At 43.1% G+C, this 15,573-nt stretch overlaps 1 protein-coding gene across 5 annotated transcripts in view; it reads right to left on the reverse strand.

Moving 5' to 3' along the window:
- Positions 1–14,831, reverse strand: part of ST6GAL2 (ST6 beta-galactoside alpha-2,6-sialyltransferase 2) — a 50,688-nt gene extending 35,857 nt beyond the window's left edge. For 2 of the 5 annotated variants that reach the window (XM_090128088.1, XM_090128081.1), the window contains exon 1: positions 14,455–14,502. The gene's annotated coding sequence lies outside the window, so the exon portion shown is untranslated. Of the gene's footprint in view, positions 1–14,254; positions 14,347–14,454; positions 14,517–14,803 lie in introns of those variants that run through there. The other 3 variants (XM_090128067.1, XM_090128097.1, XM_090128075.1) reach the window with 3 other exon arrangements.
- Between the last annotated feature and the right edge of the window lie 742 nt (positions 14,832–15,573).

Here is a 15,573-nt window from a genome sequence, read left to right on the forward strand (position 1 = left end):
CTGAAACTTTATTTCTCCTTTACCACTACCTAGTGGCATCCTGGCATCTGAGTAGGCATGGGTGCAGGCTTCCTCCTGGCTGTTGCAAGGAGTAGCTGAGATCTGTCTACTGTTCCTTAGCGTGCTCACCTGCTTGCCTGCATAGCCCATGAGCCTGTCTGGAGCCATTGCTGGCATCTCTTCAGGTTCCTGGCTTTAATCACAGAATGGTTTAGGTTGGAAATGATCTTACAGATGATTTAGTTCTAACCCCATGCTGTGGGCAGAGACATTTCCTACTAAATTAGGCTGCCCATCCATCCTGGCCTTGAACACCTCCAGGAATGGGACATTCACAGCTTCTCTGGGCAGTCTGTGCCAGTGTCTCACCACTCTCTGGGTAAAGAATTTCCTCCTAATAAATAATCAGAATCTTCCCTCATTTAGTTTAAAAACATTCCCTCTAATTCTATCACTATCCGAACATGTAATAAATCAGTCTCTTTATTTAAAAAAAAAAAAAAAAAAAAAAAAAAAGACTCCCTTGAAGTACTGAAAGGCTGTAATGAAGCTTCCCCAAAGCCTTCTCATCTCCAGGCACAACGACCCCAATTCTCTCAGCCCTTCCTTGGCACTATCCATGGCACTATCTACCACTCTGGGAGCCTATTGACAACATTTACAGCAACCATTTGCAGAATCAGGAAAAATGTTGGTAAGAACAGAGACAAACCTCCACGTGTTTTTGCCCTTGTCTTGTAAAATACAGCCCCAATCCATGCCTGCAGCTTTTAAGTGCTAAAGGCAAAGAGTAAGTAATAAAGAGAAGACAATTCACTGCCCTAAATCGATCAAAAGAAGATTTTCTCTGCCAGCACAAAAAGAGAATGCTCTGAGAAAGAAATCTTTGTCTTAACAGACTCCGTAGCAACACCCAATCCTGTCAAACCTATTTTGCTGATGGCTTGGCAGTACTGTTCAGAGAATAAATGAATGAACATTTAGTCTGATCGAAGAGCTCATGCTTAATGTTATTAACATTTAGATGATTCCTTTTATTTCCTGATTTGCATCTATATTTCAAGTCAGTAATGTTGATAGAGAAGTTAAAAATACTAAAGCAGATATGGGTGTGCTACACAGCACCCTGCAAGCACAGCAAAATTTGCCCATTTCCATCAGATCCATTTTTTTGAGCCAGTGGAAGAAATACATGTTGAAGTTCACACTAAAGATGGGTATAGAAAGACAAAAAAATATATACTGGCAGCAATCACAAATTATATCAAGCAACAATGAGATTCTTTTTCTGGTCAACGCTTGTCCTACCGATTATTATACCCACTTTGACTAACTGATTAAAAAGTGCTACAGCTAAACTAAACACTAAAGCAGAGTAGAGGAATAGCATATTTCCTTAATTAATTGCAACTTGTACCTCATTTTAATTAGCTATGCACTGTCTAATTCCACGGTATTTCCGGTAACTATAGTGAGTTACATGAATAAAAGTCATGAAACATCATATATGGAACCTGGTACAAGCTCTGCTAGACCTTGGAAAGAGGTCACAAAGAAACATCAGGTTATCATACTTCATCTTTTGCAGGAAGGAATGGCATAGCCCTGGGCATTCACATAAGCCATCCACATGTTGCTACACTGCTACACTACAATCCTGCAGCCTCTTAGATTCCACAAGTAGCAGACTTTACAATTCAAAGACGAATTTAAGAAGAACCCTGTAACAGATTGGTTTGCAATAAATGTAGCTTGTAAGTAAACCAGACAGGCAGATACAGTCACGCTTTTGTCTAAAAAAATGTTCAACTTTTACAGAATTTCTTCTATCTTAGCCACTTTTTGAGATTGTGAAATCTCTTCAGATTGCTCAGAAGACAGAAGTCATTAACACTGAACTAATTTGTGATGGAATGGACTTATCATACTAACTACTGATAATTTTTTAAGCTTTAATTGTTAGAATCTGATACAGCTCTTTATGAATCCTGTCCAATGTGCTTTCATGATTCTCAATGGATAGTATTTATCTGAGTTATTTACTAATTACTTCCAAATTACAAGTGTCCCTCAGGTATGAATCATTTTTGATGAAAGATCAAGCAGACTTGCATGATTTTTTATTTTTTTTTTTACAATGAGGAAAGAAATTAAAGCAACAGAATTCTATGGATCAAGTGAATAGAAACATTCATTCATTTGAACCGTTTTCTAACTTTATCACTGCACGCAGGTAAGCATTTGTGTCTGTTAAACCTTCCACGCCATCATTGTGCCAAGGTCTCTGTTAAAGTGGAAGATAACCATTAAAAGCTATGGCAAAAGCAATATTCCAGGCCGCAGACGCTGTAAATGTCACAGTCTCCATAAGGAAGCAGAGTGCAGAAAAGCACATAGAGAATAATCACATATTTTCAAGCCATTTACACAGAACATTCCCAACGGTATGCTGAAGAGAAGCCAGCATTAGGTAACACACAGTTTCCTCTCCAGGAGTCGCAGAACCCAACTGTATGCAAATTCTAATCCACTGCTTCTCTGCCAAACATACTGCTGTAAGAAACAGGCACACTGGTGTCTTTTGTTTAAAATCAGTTTCACTTGGCTTGGACATCAGAAAATAGGGAAAAAAAATAGACTTCTACTATATGACATTTGCTGTCTGAAAGCACTGACTTTCTTGCAAAATGTAACGCCGTTATTATAATACACACTTTATGCACTCTATGTACCTCTCTAGAGCTACTATTTCTGCAGCATTTCAGCTGTGACAGGTGAATGCTGACTCCACATTACAGTTGTGGGTATTTTTCCAGCATTACCATATCACTCCCTGATTTCCAAAACCTTAGGAAGATCAGCAATCCTATCTTGAACGTTCTCGAAGACTTATGAACCAGTCACCCTTGCCGTAAGTCTTGACCCTATCTGCCTGTATGTTGATGACATGATTTTTCAGCATGTCTGTTTCCAAGTTACTCGACATTTTCCTGAATGCTTATCAGGTATGAGGCTTGCAATTTTCTTCTTCTGTAACCTCACTTCAGATGGGTGGAAAACGAGAGGCATATTTTGGTTAGAAAGGTATTCCATTTCAAAAATGTAACTGTTTACTTTTGCAGATCTGAATGAAAAAAAAAAGTCAATTTCAGTTTAAATCCCATAGCCACAGTAGAACTGATGTGGTATCACATATTACTTTTTGAGATACTAACGGCGTGAGGTTATGAGCAATCCTCTAGTTGATCTGCTATTACTAACCACCCTTCTCTGCAGCTGATTCCAAACAGTTTAGGAGAAGGACAAATCATATACAGAAAGATAACTTGGCTTCACTGAGTTTTTGAGACAGATCAGACATCTATCTTAGCCATGTTCAACTGCTTAATAGTCAAGGGAATGAATTACTATTGGCTGCTGCACCAATTAGCCATGGTACTGGTATGCTTTTCCAAGCACAGCTGGAGGTTGCTGCAGCAGCAGCAGGCAATGCTATAACATTGCAGTTCCGCAGGCTATGCAGTTTTCTATCCCTTCTCTCAGCTTGTGCAGTGGGTTTATAAGGCTCCTTGGAAACTTTCATCTGCAAGCACAGGATTAAGCAGCACCAGTAGTAACTCAAGGCTTTGCAGTTTGGCAGTCTGCAGATTGCACACTACTCGTAGAAACGCCAAGACAATAAAAATGCATTAAGGTGATCTCTTCCACTGTGGCCTTTCTTAGTGAAGAAATCATTCAAGGATTCTATGCAGAGCGCTATAAGAGACACACAGCAATGCCTGAGCTCAGTAATCAAAAGATGCATACTTGTACCTGTATGTCTTCTTTTCCACTTCCTTTTTGATAACTATGGCTTCACTAGTATTACCACCTGAGGAATTTTCAGGGCTTTCAACTCAAAATAGTTGATATTTTAAAAATGTAAGAGCCTGTGCTGCATGACAAAAGTAAAATTATGTCTACACTGTGTAGTAGCAGTGCCTTCATTTATCTTATGACCTTGCAAACCCAACATATATTCCAGTCACTGCAAGGCTTCATTATTTTAATTTTGTGGTTCGGGAGTTTTCAGCAGGGTTTCTCTACTGCTTGCAGCTTTTGCAGAATGTAGTAGTATATCTGATCACTGGTTTAAACAGCAGTGATCACATTACACCCATCCCGCACTCTTCTCATTGGCTGTCTATATAGCAGCAGATTGATTTTTAGCTGGCTGTGTTCATCTTTTCAGAGCTCCTAATAATAAAACGCCTGAGCAAATAGAAACCTTTTGATACGCATCTTATGCGGGCACTCTCTTTCAGGAACTAACCCACGATAATGTACTGTGTTCAGACAATTATATGTTTGTACTGGGGTCTGTTAGGCAACGTGCTACCTCCCTCTGCGCTGTTTGCCACCTGTACTAAAGTCCATCTTTGCACCTACTCAGAACAGGCCTCATGAAATGCAGCAAGCACCAGCAGATCCTGCCAGGAGCAGACACTGGAGCTTCAAGCAGCAGCACCTCCTGACTTCTCCAGTGTTTCCTAGTGCTTTTAGACTCTAGCTCAGGAAAGAAAAACACAATCAAGCATAAACATCAAACACTCTCAAGTGCTGCCTCCGGGTGAGGGCTCATTCCAACTTGACATCTGTTCTGCCCTGCTATAATGTGACTCAGTCAAATTAATTCAGTGTCTTTAAATACAGCACATTCAGAGGCTTTTGCTCATTGTCATCCCCTTGGCTTCGCATAATGATAGCAAGTTTCTGCAGCATCATGCTTAGGTCTCCACAGCATCCAGAAACCAGTATGGAGTGGAAGAAAGGGATGGTACGTAGCAGGCCTAACTCCTATATAGAATAAAACCTCAGCCAAGGCACCCACAACTTGAGAAATAAGAAGCACTTCCAGGATGATGGCTGTTTTCTAATGGCTATCTAAAATTTTGTAATTGTAGCCACTAAGCACTTCAGACTATAGTTGTTTAGAAACAAAGAAGAGCAGTTCAAGATCATACATGGAAAACGCTGCTGCCAGTCTTAGGATATTGGCAATTTCATGGCTTTCCATGGCAGGAGCAAGATGGACAAGTTAACCAACCGGAAATTTTCTTGCAAGTAAAAGCTAGGTTGACAGAGAGACTCCCTTCTATCAAGAGTAGAGGTGAAACAGCGAGCTCTCCAACCAGATATTCTATAAACCTCTCTCCAATTATAACAAGGTGGAAGTAAGACTCTGCATCTCCTTCTCCTATGCATATAGAGATAGAGCTAATGTTTGTCTCACCACATTTGCTCATACACAGCCCTACTCCACGTGGCTCCAAGCTATACTGTTCTGAATGCATGCTTCCAAAAATAAAGAAATCTAAAATAAATAGGAAAAATACAATCAGCCTAAACAAGAAATAGCAGTGATCAATTAGGAAGGAATGAAAATCAGCTATGCAGAAATATTTCTAATGGAGAGATCAGCTTTCTATAACAGCCTTCAGTTTTAACCTTCATAACTTCAACAAAGTAAAGCCCAGCCACATGAAATTTCACAGTCATGATCTTGTGCCAAGGAAAGCTTCTCTGGAAAGTTTGAGGTAGATCGGCCAAGGCATCTTGGAGATATGAGAGTTCCAGAAAAGTGTTCTCCATTTCTTGGACTGTTTCCTAATTTTTTTTGGCTCATCATTAACTTTAAAATGGTTGGCTTAGACATTCCAAATTCGCTTGGCTACCACTGGTGCCTTGGAGTAGTTGTAGGCTATTTTATTAGTCAGTGTGGGTTTGTGCAAATTCTGACTCTGCAGTCGTTAACACCTCATGTTGGCTTGTATATACTGTAGACAAGTCAGTCTGGCCTACTGCAGGCTCCTTCATCACCTCATCAGCTATGCTCAGGAGGCAGTGCCAAAACCCACGACCCTTCCTTCAGGTCCAACAGGGTGTAAGGACTTGGCCAGACTTGACAGCCTCCACAGGAGAGCTACATTTTCCCAGGCTGAAGAGAAATGGTTCAGTGGTGCTTCCAAGCTTTGCCAGCATACCAAAGCGCTTCAGTGGAAAGCTAAGCACTAGGCATTGATGGTTTTCTCCTCAAACTCGCTGCTGTCCACTCATCACTCCTTCAATCCATACTTAGCCTTATTTTTCCAGAGAATATCCCCGTAACTCTAAAGTTCCTCTCTTAGAATCATAGAATCACAAGGTTGGAAACTACCTATAAGATCATCTAGTCCAACCGTCTTCACACTACTACTGCTACCACAAGCCACTAAACCATATCTTGTAGCTCCTCGTCCAGATGCCTCTTGAACGCTGCCAGGGACGGTGACTCCACCACCTCCCTGGGCAGCCATTCCAGTGCCTGACCACTCTCTGAGAGAAAAAAACACACCAAAAAAAAAACCAACCCCACACACTCTTCTCAGTGGATTAGTGATTCAATCTATTTTCCATTTCAATAGCAATTGCAAACTCCTTGCTGTGATCTCTGAGCTTCTTCTGCAGCTTTTTTCCTCTCTCTGCTCCATTCCCTCGGTCTCCAAGGGCCTGCTGAAAATTGGAAGCCACATACACATGGACACAATACACCTCATTAATACAATACACCCATGGGGAAGATCTCAGCCCTCAAGAATCAAATTTCCCCTGAGCAAACTCAAAGCTCTGATGAATCCAGGAAATTTCTGAGTAAGGAAAGTAAGGAATTTGCTCCTGGTGGGAATGGCTCTGTTCACAGTCTCAATTTTGATAACAGATACTATGGCAACCTCACGCATCTCCTGACATAGCCTTTGGCATGGTCAACCGCTTCAAATAATTCTCTTATCTTTGATATTTCCTTTGACAATGGCTATCACCTGCAGAGTCACCAGGAAAAATAAGCATTGCACAGCTGATCAGTAGTGGAAAACGTCAAGACACTAAAACCACTTCTGAGTGAAGTAGGTTTCTACACAGCGAGTGTCTCAGTTACAAAGAGGCCTATTCTTTTTGAGATGCACACATGCGTGACTCCCATTCATAGGAGTTATGCGAGTGCATCAAAAGCAGAATAGGCTTGAAAGTGCCTACATTTACCAAACACTGATCCCACACAGAAGAGCCTTTTAACAACAACACATTCTTTGACCTACTGCAACTTACTTCTGCTCTTCAGAAACAAAAGGCTTTGCAACCACCCCAGCGCCTACATTTAAAAATTTGTAATATGAACACAAAAATATCCATGTAACAATCTGCTCAGAAAACAAGAAGAATTGAAGTTTTTTCCACACTTCTCATCCAGTTGTGTGTTTTTCAGAGCTGTGTTTTGTCATCTTTTACATGCTGATAATCACAATCAAGCCAGATAAGGCTTCGAGCAGCCAGATCTTGTGGAAAGTGTATCTGCCCGTGGCAGGCAGTTTAGAGCCAAATGATCTTTAAGGTCCTTTCCAAAGACTCTACAATTCTTAGATGATACCTCACGTTTGCTTCTTGGGGACATGCAAATCTCTATTAAGGCTTATGAAATGCACAACCCTAGAGTGGATTGGCACAAACCTACGGAGCTCCAAAGAAAGCTATAGGAGGAGTTCCCCAGGTCTCCCACAGAGCTCCAACTAGGAGGTTCCTGTGCCCCTGGGGAGGATACGCTACACTGCTCTACCTCACTGTCTCAATGCATGAGCTAATGAAAAGAGCATGAGGAGAGGTGCTTTCCTCCCCCAGCAATCCACAGAGGACCAGCCACAGCCTGACCCCAACTTAACACTTGGGCTGTAAACTTACTTAACACTTGTATAAGAATTTATTTTTTCAAACATACTGATGGCAGCATATGGCCCATCGACAGGTTTATTATTATAAGACACTTTTTCCACCAGGTTATAGTCTTTTTTATAAACATATGTTTCAGCACATAATAAAATCCCTAAGAACTCTTTCTGAAACATAATCACTATGCAGGCACGGAAACTACTTTTCAAGGTTTGTCGAGATAATGAAAGAAACAAATCTTTTAAACGGACTTCCAGTTTTCTAAATATCTTTTCCGAAATGTCTTTTAAATCAAAGGCTATTGAGAGCCATGCATGTTCAAAAAAGAAAAAAGGATATATCTCCGCTTTGTCAAAGCAGTCACTTTTATATTTAGTAAAACTTCTCCTTCCACAAAGCAGACCTTTTAACTATGCTTTAAATCAGAACATGTGTTTTACGGGTGAATGATAAGCTCCTGAAAAAAGGTGGCATATTATGTAGAAAATGTCAACACCACACAGCTACCGTCACACAAACTCATGAGTGTAAAACTGCTCAATACTCTGTGCCCTTCAGCAGTGCTGCGCATGGAGTCAAGGGAATCAGATTGCGGCCCTGCACCCCCACGTACCACGCTATAGCAGAGTTCAATGCCTACAAGCATGTGGTCCTCCAAACCACATATGTATTGTTTATGCAGCTATAATGCAATTTCTATACTAGAACCACAGCTTCCAGAAAGACCCCATACTGTACAATGCTTTCTTCGATAATAACAACATACAATTTTCTTCAATAAACTCCTGCGCTCCTCTTACTCTCAACGCTTCTATAATGCCATATGATATATTTAGCCAAAGCAGGCTTTGCTTTCAAATCAACTTTTTCAGTACATCAAAATATGACCTAACTCACGTATGTATGCTTCCTAGGAGCTTTGCTTCCTACCACCCAAATTTATTGTCTCCTGTTGTATTCTGGCTGCAGACTCTTTTCAAACTAGGAATAACACAAGTTAAACCCAAAGTCTACCTGAAGTCAGTGAGAGACCTCTAACCTATTTTAGGGGCCTAAGGATCAGGCCATTTGCTGAAGACACTAGATTCCTTCCAGGCGGTACAACACATGATGTTTAATATTCCATAGGGTCTTGAAAATATTTTGTAATTAATGTGAAAATTTCACTGGTATTTTGGCTGTTTTGGGGAAGAACGGGCACTTGGTTTTGTTTCTTTCCTCCTACAGTGAGGTCGCCCAGAGAACACAGACACTTTAAGACACTAGAAAAAATAGTCAGCCACTACCAGGTTTGAAGTTTAAACAAATAAAATAACCTCAATTTTATCACAGGCATACCATTGTAATTGGTATGCATGAGCATACATTCAAAGGAAACTGGTTTGTTAAAATTAATCACTGAGTTCTCCACCAGACTATCACTAACTACTATCAAGTCTGGACGTGATCAGCTTCACTGGGAGATACAGCATGCCCTCCCTAATACTTCCACAAGCTGAAAGCCTAAACCCAGTGAAGCCTTTGAACAGTCTGCAAGCAACTCCAGCTGGAGCCAGAACCTCATCGACACAGCTGTGCACTCTACTACTTTCTGCTTTATGGATTAAGTCTTTATAGGAGAGACAGTGCATTGTTGGCCTTTCTCTGCAAGCAGACAGAGCACGATTAGCAATCACACTTTGCTGTGCTGGAAGTGTTTGGAAACACTTAGCTGACAGGATGGGTTTTCAGCTAAGATGAGGCATGATGTCCTTGTTAGCCACTTTAACAAGTCCTTTTGACAAGGGGCCTGGTTCTGCTCAGCTAATTGCCACGGCTGCTTCTGGAAACCTGTCTATTAGAAACCACATTTCACAAGTGACTGAACAGCCATCAGATGGAAACAGCTTTCATTTATTACTGACCCATATTCACCACCACGGCATCAGGGTGAAATGCGCCATCTCCCCTTTCCAGTTTTGAGCTGAACAACTGCTCTGCATAAAACAACAACTACATTTTTCAGATTTGCAAGCAATTGTGTTAAAACCGTGCTTTGAACCAGCATCTTCTTATCCAGGAACAAGTTCTGACAATTAATATAAAAGAGGATACAGTGGATACTTTTTTACTGATAAAAGAACGTCGAATTCTGCATTTCTTGGTGATGTAAATACCTGCAGAATGAGGGTATTCTGGACCCTTACCATAGAACACATCATTATATATCTGCAGACAAAAGGTGTTTACATTGGTTCTTGTCCAGAAACCTCCAAACCTTCAAAGACAGCATCACAGGTGGAAAAGAACTGGTATTTTGTAGACAGTATCAGAGACTTTGGTAAGGAACAGGTAAGACTGACCAGACCAGAAGTTAACCTTCCAGCAACGGACTGAAAGGCAACTCCATTACCAAAATAAGGAATAGCACTCAGAGTTACTAGAAAGTGAGGAACCTATAAAGATCCCGTATCAAATTTTATGCTGGGTGACATAACGGAGTCACAAAATTGCAGAACAAATCACCACATGTCACTAAGCCCTCCACACCTGGTGCATCATTTATCTTCAAGCCAGACCAACACATATTACAAGGGAAGGAGCAGCTTTCATTCTCACAGTTAACCACCACTTGGTTTATATGATTTTGTGTTCAGCCTCCAGAGAGCACTCGTAGTCACTTTGCAAACCTAGCTATAAGACATCCAAATCTCATACAGTTTTATACAGTTCAATACAATAAACAGATGACTGTACCAAAACGGAGGCACAGAACTACTATGATGATCACAGAACTACACAGTGAACAACATTCACTTGTCATTTACATTTTGGAGATGCAACCTTCCAGAAAGCACAAGGCAGCAGCACACATAACCAGCTGTGGGGGATTCCTCTTCACCGAGATGTAACAGCAAGAAAGGCCACCATGTCCCAGAGCCCAGCTCTGCTGCACTCCCTCAGCTCCCAGTGGATTTCTGGCAGCACGGAAGAATTGGCCCCTCCAAAGCAATTGGCGTGGAAGAGGGCTTTGAAGGCGTGTAGACAAACATTCTCTGTCACAGCATCTGTTATGAGCAAGATCCCAAGGTCAAGGACCCTCATCAAGAACAATGACAACAGCTCCCTGACATTTAACTCTTCCAGCGTTCATCCCTCAAGAAACAGCCAATCTTTAAGAAATGTACACAGCAAACTTAATGACGTTGGCATGCTTTGCCCTCAAGGCCAAGTATCTGCTTACAAATATCCATGCTGCTTACAGTCTATGTAAAATTTCCAGGCCAAATAAAAACAATCATTTATTTTCAGCATCTTCCCCAGATGAAAGAAAAACAGTTTTCAGTGCTTATACCACAGAAAAGACTGGATATAAAACATACAATTCATAACAAATATCAGTGTTTTCCCCCTTATTCTCAAGTATGAGACAGTAGTTGTGTTCAGCTTCGCATATGATCTTGTATCCTAGATGTGTCAACAGGAGTCCTACTGGCTTAGGATGGCATCATTATGGAATTAATACGTGCAATTAAATACACAAATAGGGTTTTGTTGCATAGCGAAGAGTTTGCACAAATTCTTTGCACGGCAGATTTCATCCTCTGCTGCCACTTTTACATCTGCTGGAAGAAATAATCTCAACTTCAGTAACTGTATAAGACTTCTAAAACTTTCAAGAAGAAACAAATCAATAACAACTTTCCCATCTGCACCATAGTTTGATGGATGCTAAATACGGGGGGCAAGGCATACGGAAGATCAAGACATACAGTGTGACAGCACACAGAACTATTGCTCTGTATGACTATATCAAGAAAATCACGCAGCAAGGGAGTACTTTTTGGTTTTGCAAATTGGAAACGCAGTGGCACAGCTACAAATGAGAACCTAAAAAGTGCAAAGTTCAGGGGAAAAAAAAAAAGCCATGCACACAGCTGCTCCAAAAATAGCCATGGTCAGATAAAAGTCTGAAAGCAATTATTTTGGCCGAATATTGTACACAGACCACTGCACTAAGCTTCTATAATTAAACAAGACAAAAGGTCAGATGGTGCCTAACAAACCATTTACTACATTAATTACATTCAAGCGAGGCAGTCTAATGCTTCGAAATAACTAACAACAAGGGAAATAACTTAGGAAAGTATCTGATGCCGTAAATTTCTTTCTTCCCCATTCATCAGTACCAATGCTGGTAGCCAGCCTTTCTAGCACTCTTGTAAAGCACAAAAGGCATACCGCTTAGTGTCAGGAAGAGCTATTTAAGGGCTGTAAACCTTTACTCAGAGGAACCCAGCAGTATTACTTGACAAAAATTATTCCTGCATGACAAAAGTAGCGGTAATGCCAGATTTTGTGTTCCTTGAATCAAGTGCCTACGCCTTTGTTCCAATGTTATCGGGTCACCGAGTGCTCAATTTTTTTGTAGCAGCAGCAACATTTCAACAGACCATCACAGATCGTACCCGGTTTCCTTCTGACCCTATTCCCCACATTTGCCTTCACGCTGATCACAAATCATTGGTATACGTCTGCAGCTCTAACAGTATCTGAAGCAGCTTCTTATCAAGATAATTAATATTAGAGAGGTACTTAATGCATCTTGGCTCCTTTTAATGTCATTAGTAGATAAGTACAAGGAAAACGAGCCAACGCCATATGCCCAAATAGTTCACTGGAGATTGCCTGCCAATTGCAAACAGACCCCAGCAAATACAGAAAAGTGCCCAAAACACAGTCTGAAAATTACTGCAGAGAGATCTACACACAATTTCTGATGGGCAAGTAGCATTCCAAAGACTTACATAAAACCCCACTAGTATATGTAGTGACACATACAGCATCAATTCACAATACTATCATTAGGATGCTATCAACAGGATGCTGCTTGATCTTATTTCATTTCACGAGTAAAATGAAAATGAAATCCATTCAATAGAATTAATTTCTGGTTTACTTCCTTAATTTTTTAACTGGGAAACACTGCATCCAATTTTATTCATATACAACTATCTTTAAGAGTGCAAAGGAAACAGTCACTGTGCAGATTTCAAAGGACAGAGATAGGGTCAACAAACTCATATTTCATACTTTGCTGCTAGGATGCTTACACACGCAACCCCGACATCCCCGTAAGCACATTCTGTAAAGTTTTTATAATACTTTTCCTACTTGTTTGGCCTTTCTTTCCCTTTCCTCAGTAGGAAACACATCACAAAACATAGATGCTAGAGATTTGTTGTAAAGCAGCAGAGCTCTACGTTTTGAATGCATCCCCCAGCTCTGAAAGTGCAGCATGGACAATGCTGGGAAATCCTGTCCTCTGCCCAGATGAACTGTAGGAGAAAATAGTTTTCTTGCTACTGTATCAGGGGTTGGGGAGGTCCTCAACACCATCACTGAAGACTTCTGCCTACAAAAAGCTCAAAGTCAGCACTTTCCAAACAAACGGTGAGCGGAGCAAAGATCTGCCAGGATGCCCAGTGTGTCAGCTGCAGAATCAGTGCTAAATATCCATCCCCCTGTTGGCACACACAGGCAGCCCCTCACCTCCAGACTACCTGAATAGGCTTCTCACCACATCTTCTACCAACAGCACAACTTCTGGTCTTAGCAAGATACACACAAAACCAATGGGTAACCACCACAAATATCATTTAAATCTGAAAGCACTTACGAAGGAGAAATGCCTCTAAGCTGTATTTAAAATAAAACAAAACAAAGAAAAAAAAACTCTTTGAAAACCTATAAGAACTTTATCTTTATATGGAAAACTGCAGTCATTCTTTCCCCCTACCCCATCCCAAAGCCCCCACTGTATCAAAACCAGCTGAATTACTTTTGTGTGAGTTTTCCAAAACAAATACATAGACGCGTTAGAATTACCTGGATGCAGACACCTCGTCTGGAAAGTTTCATTGCAAAGGGTTAAAGATCAGAAAGTTTGCAAGACTGGAAAATGGAAAAATCACCCTGAGAAGCCAACAGAAACCTCAACCCCCAGATCTGCCGCTGCCCCCAGCCTCCTACTGAACACTTCCTTCCAGATGAAGCAATGAGATCCCTAAACCCTGCCCCAGCAGTTAGCAACTAAACTGTTCCAACGCGTAACCTCGATGCATTTCCCCCCCCACCTTTCCCCTCCCCAGTACCAAATGAAACACATTGCCATGACGGATCACGCTACAGATGATAGCTGAGCGTTAGGGATGATAACGCTCCATCTAACGATACACGCTGCCCACAGAAGCGATCCGCGCTGCTTATTAGCGGTAAATTCGCCGAGACCTTCTTTCTTTTTTCCTTTGAGCCTATCGATTTTTATATACTCATTACTTACAAACGCAGTCTACGCAAGCCAACAGGGAACTAACAGAAAACCCCCTGAAAAGCAACTATCAAAAAAAAAAAAAAAGAAGAAAAGAAAAGAAAAAGAAAAGCTCTCATTTAAATTCCTGGAAAGCACGGCTCCTCTAAACGTATCTATTCACGCTCCCGGAGCAGGCGAGCCCCGCGAAGCACGCACACACACCCCGCACGCTGCCCGCCTGGGAGCTGCTCAGCCACGAAGCCACTGAGCTGTACCACCGAGAATCCACATGGCTTCGCCTATAGGATTTTCCTCCCAGAAAACGCCGCACGGTAGAAACCCTCCCCCTTGCCCTCCCCCCAACCAAAAAAAAAAAAAAAATTAAATGAACAAATAAAGGTGCCGAATGTGCCCCCACGTACCGCACCGCCGGGCTCAGGGCGCTGCGGGGCGCCCGCCCCCCGAGGCGCAGCAGCAGCAGCAGCAGCAGCAGCCGCCGGGGCGCTCCGCCCGGCCGCCGGCCACCACCACCCGCCGCGGCTCCCCCCGCATGCTGCCGGCCGCACGCACAAAGCGCAGGGCGCGGGCGGCCGCGGGGGCGGGCGGCACCCCGGCTCCCGCCGGATGGCAGCGACGCGGGAAGGGAGGGGAAAAGAAGCGAGGCGGGAGGCTCCGCACCGCGCCACCCCCCACCCCTCAACCACCCGCGGGAGCCGCCCCCCGCCAAAGGACGGCCCCCCGAGCACCCCCACCCCGCCCGCCCGCCGTTACCTCTCGGCCGAGGCAGGCATGCCGGCGCTGCCCCGGCTCATTGTTCGGGGAGGGGCGGCACCGGCGGGAGGGGCGGGCGCTGCGGAGAGGGGCAGCCCGGCTACCCCCCAACGAGGGCCGCGTGGGTCGGTTCCGCGGCTCCTCGCCGGGGGGATGCGTGGGGATGGGGGTGGCGGTCGACACGGGGCTCCGGAGCCTGGAGGAAAGTTGGAGGCGCGGTGATGTGCCCCACCGGGCCGGAGAGAGCCGCTCCGGCACCCGTGCGGCGTGGGAGAACCGCAGACGGCTTTGGCTCTTGTAGATTAGGCTGCGTTAATTAAGGAAATATTTTAAGCCGAAAGGTCTCCTGAGAAGAAACGCGTTAAGTCGTTCGTAAAAGCGGGGAGGAACGCAAGGCGAGGCAGCTCCGTTCGAGCGGCGAGCACAAAGGAAGCGGGAGCTCAAGCGGGTGTTAGAGGAGCTCCGGTGAGCGCTGCTCGCACCGCTGTGCCCGACGCCGATCTCCCCGCTGTGCTCGCAGTGCTTCCAGCCACAGAACGGGAACCGTTGGCAGTGCAGTTGTTGCGATCCTTCCTCGCCTTGCTGAGCGCTTAATAATACCTCACAGCGTATTTTACTGCCTTTGTTCGGATCGAATAGTGTTTTACTTTGCAAATAGCCTAAGTTAAGTTTTCACGTACAGATAACTCTGCAGCGCTTAGGTAACATTCATTGCGCCAGATCTGTGCTTTAAGTTTAGGGAAAGGCATCCCGGACTGAAGCTTGTTTGT

This window comes from Phasianus colchicus, chromosome 1 (assembly GCF_987193195.1).
Source record: "Phasianus colchicus chromosome 1, bPhaCol1.hap1.1, whole genome shotgun sequence".
NCBI lineage: Eukaryota > Metazoa > Chordata > Aves > Galliformes > Phasianidae > Phasianus > Phasianus colchicus.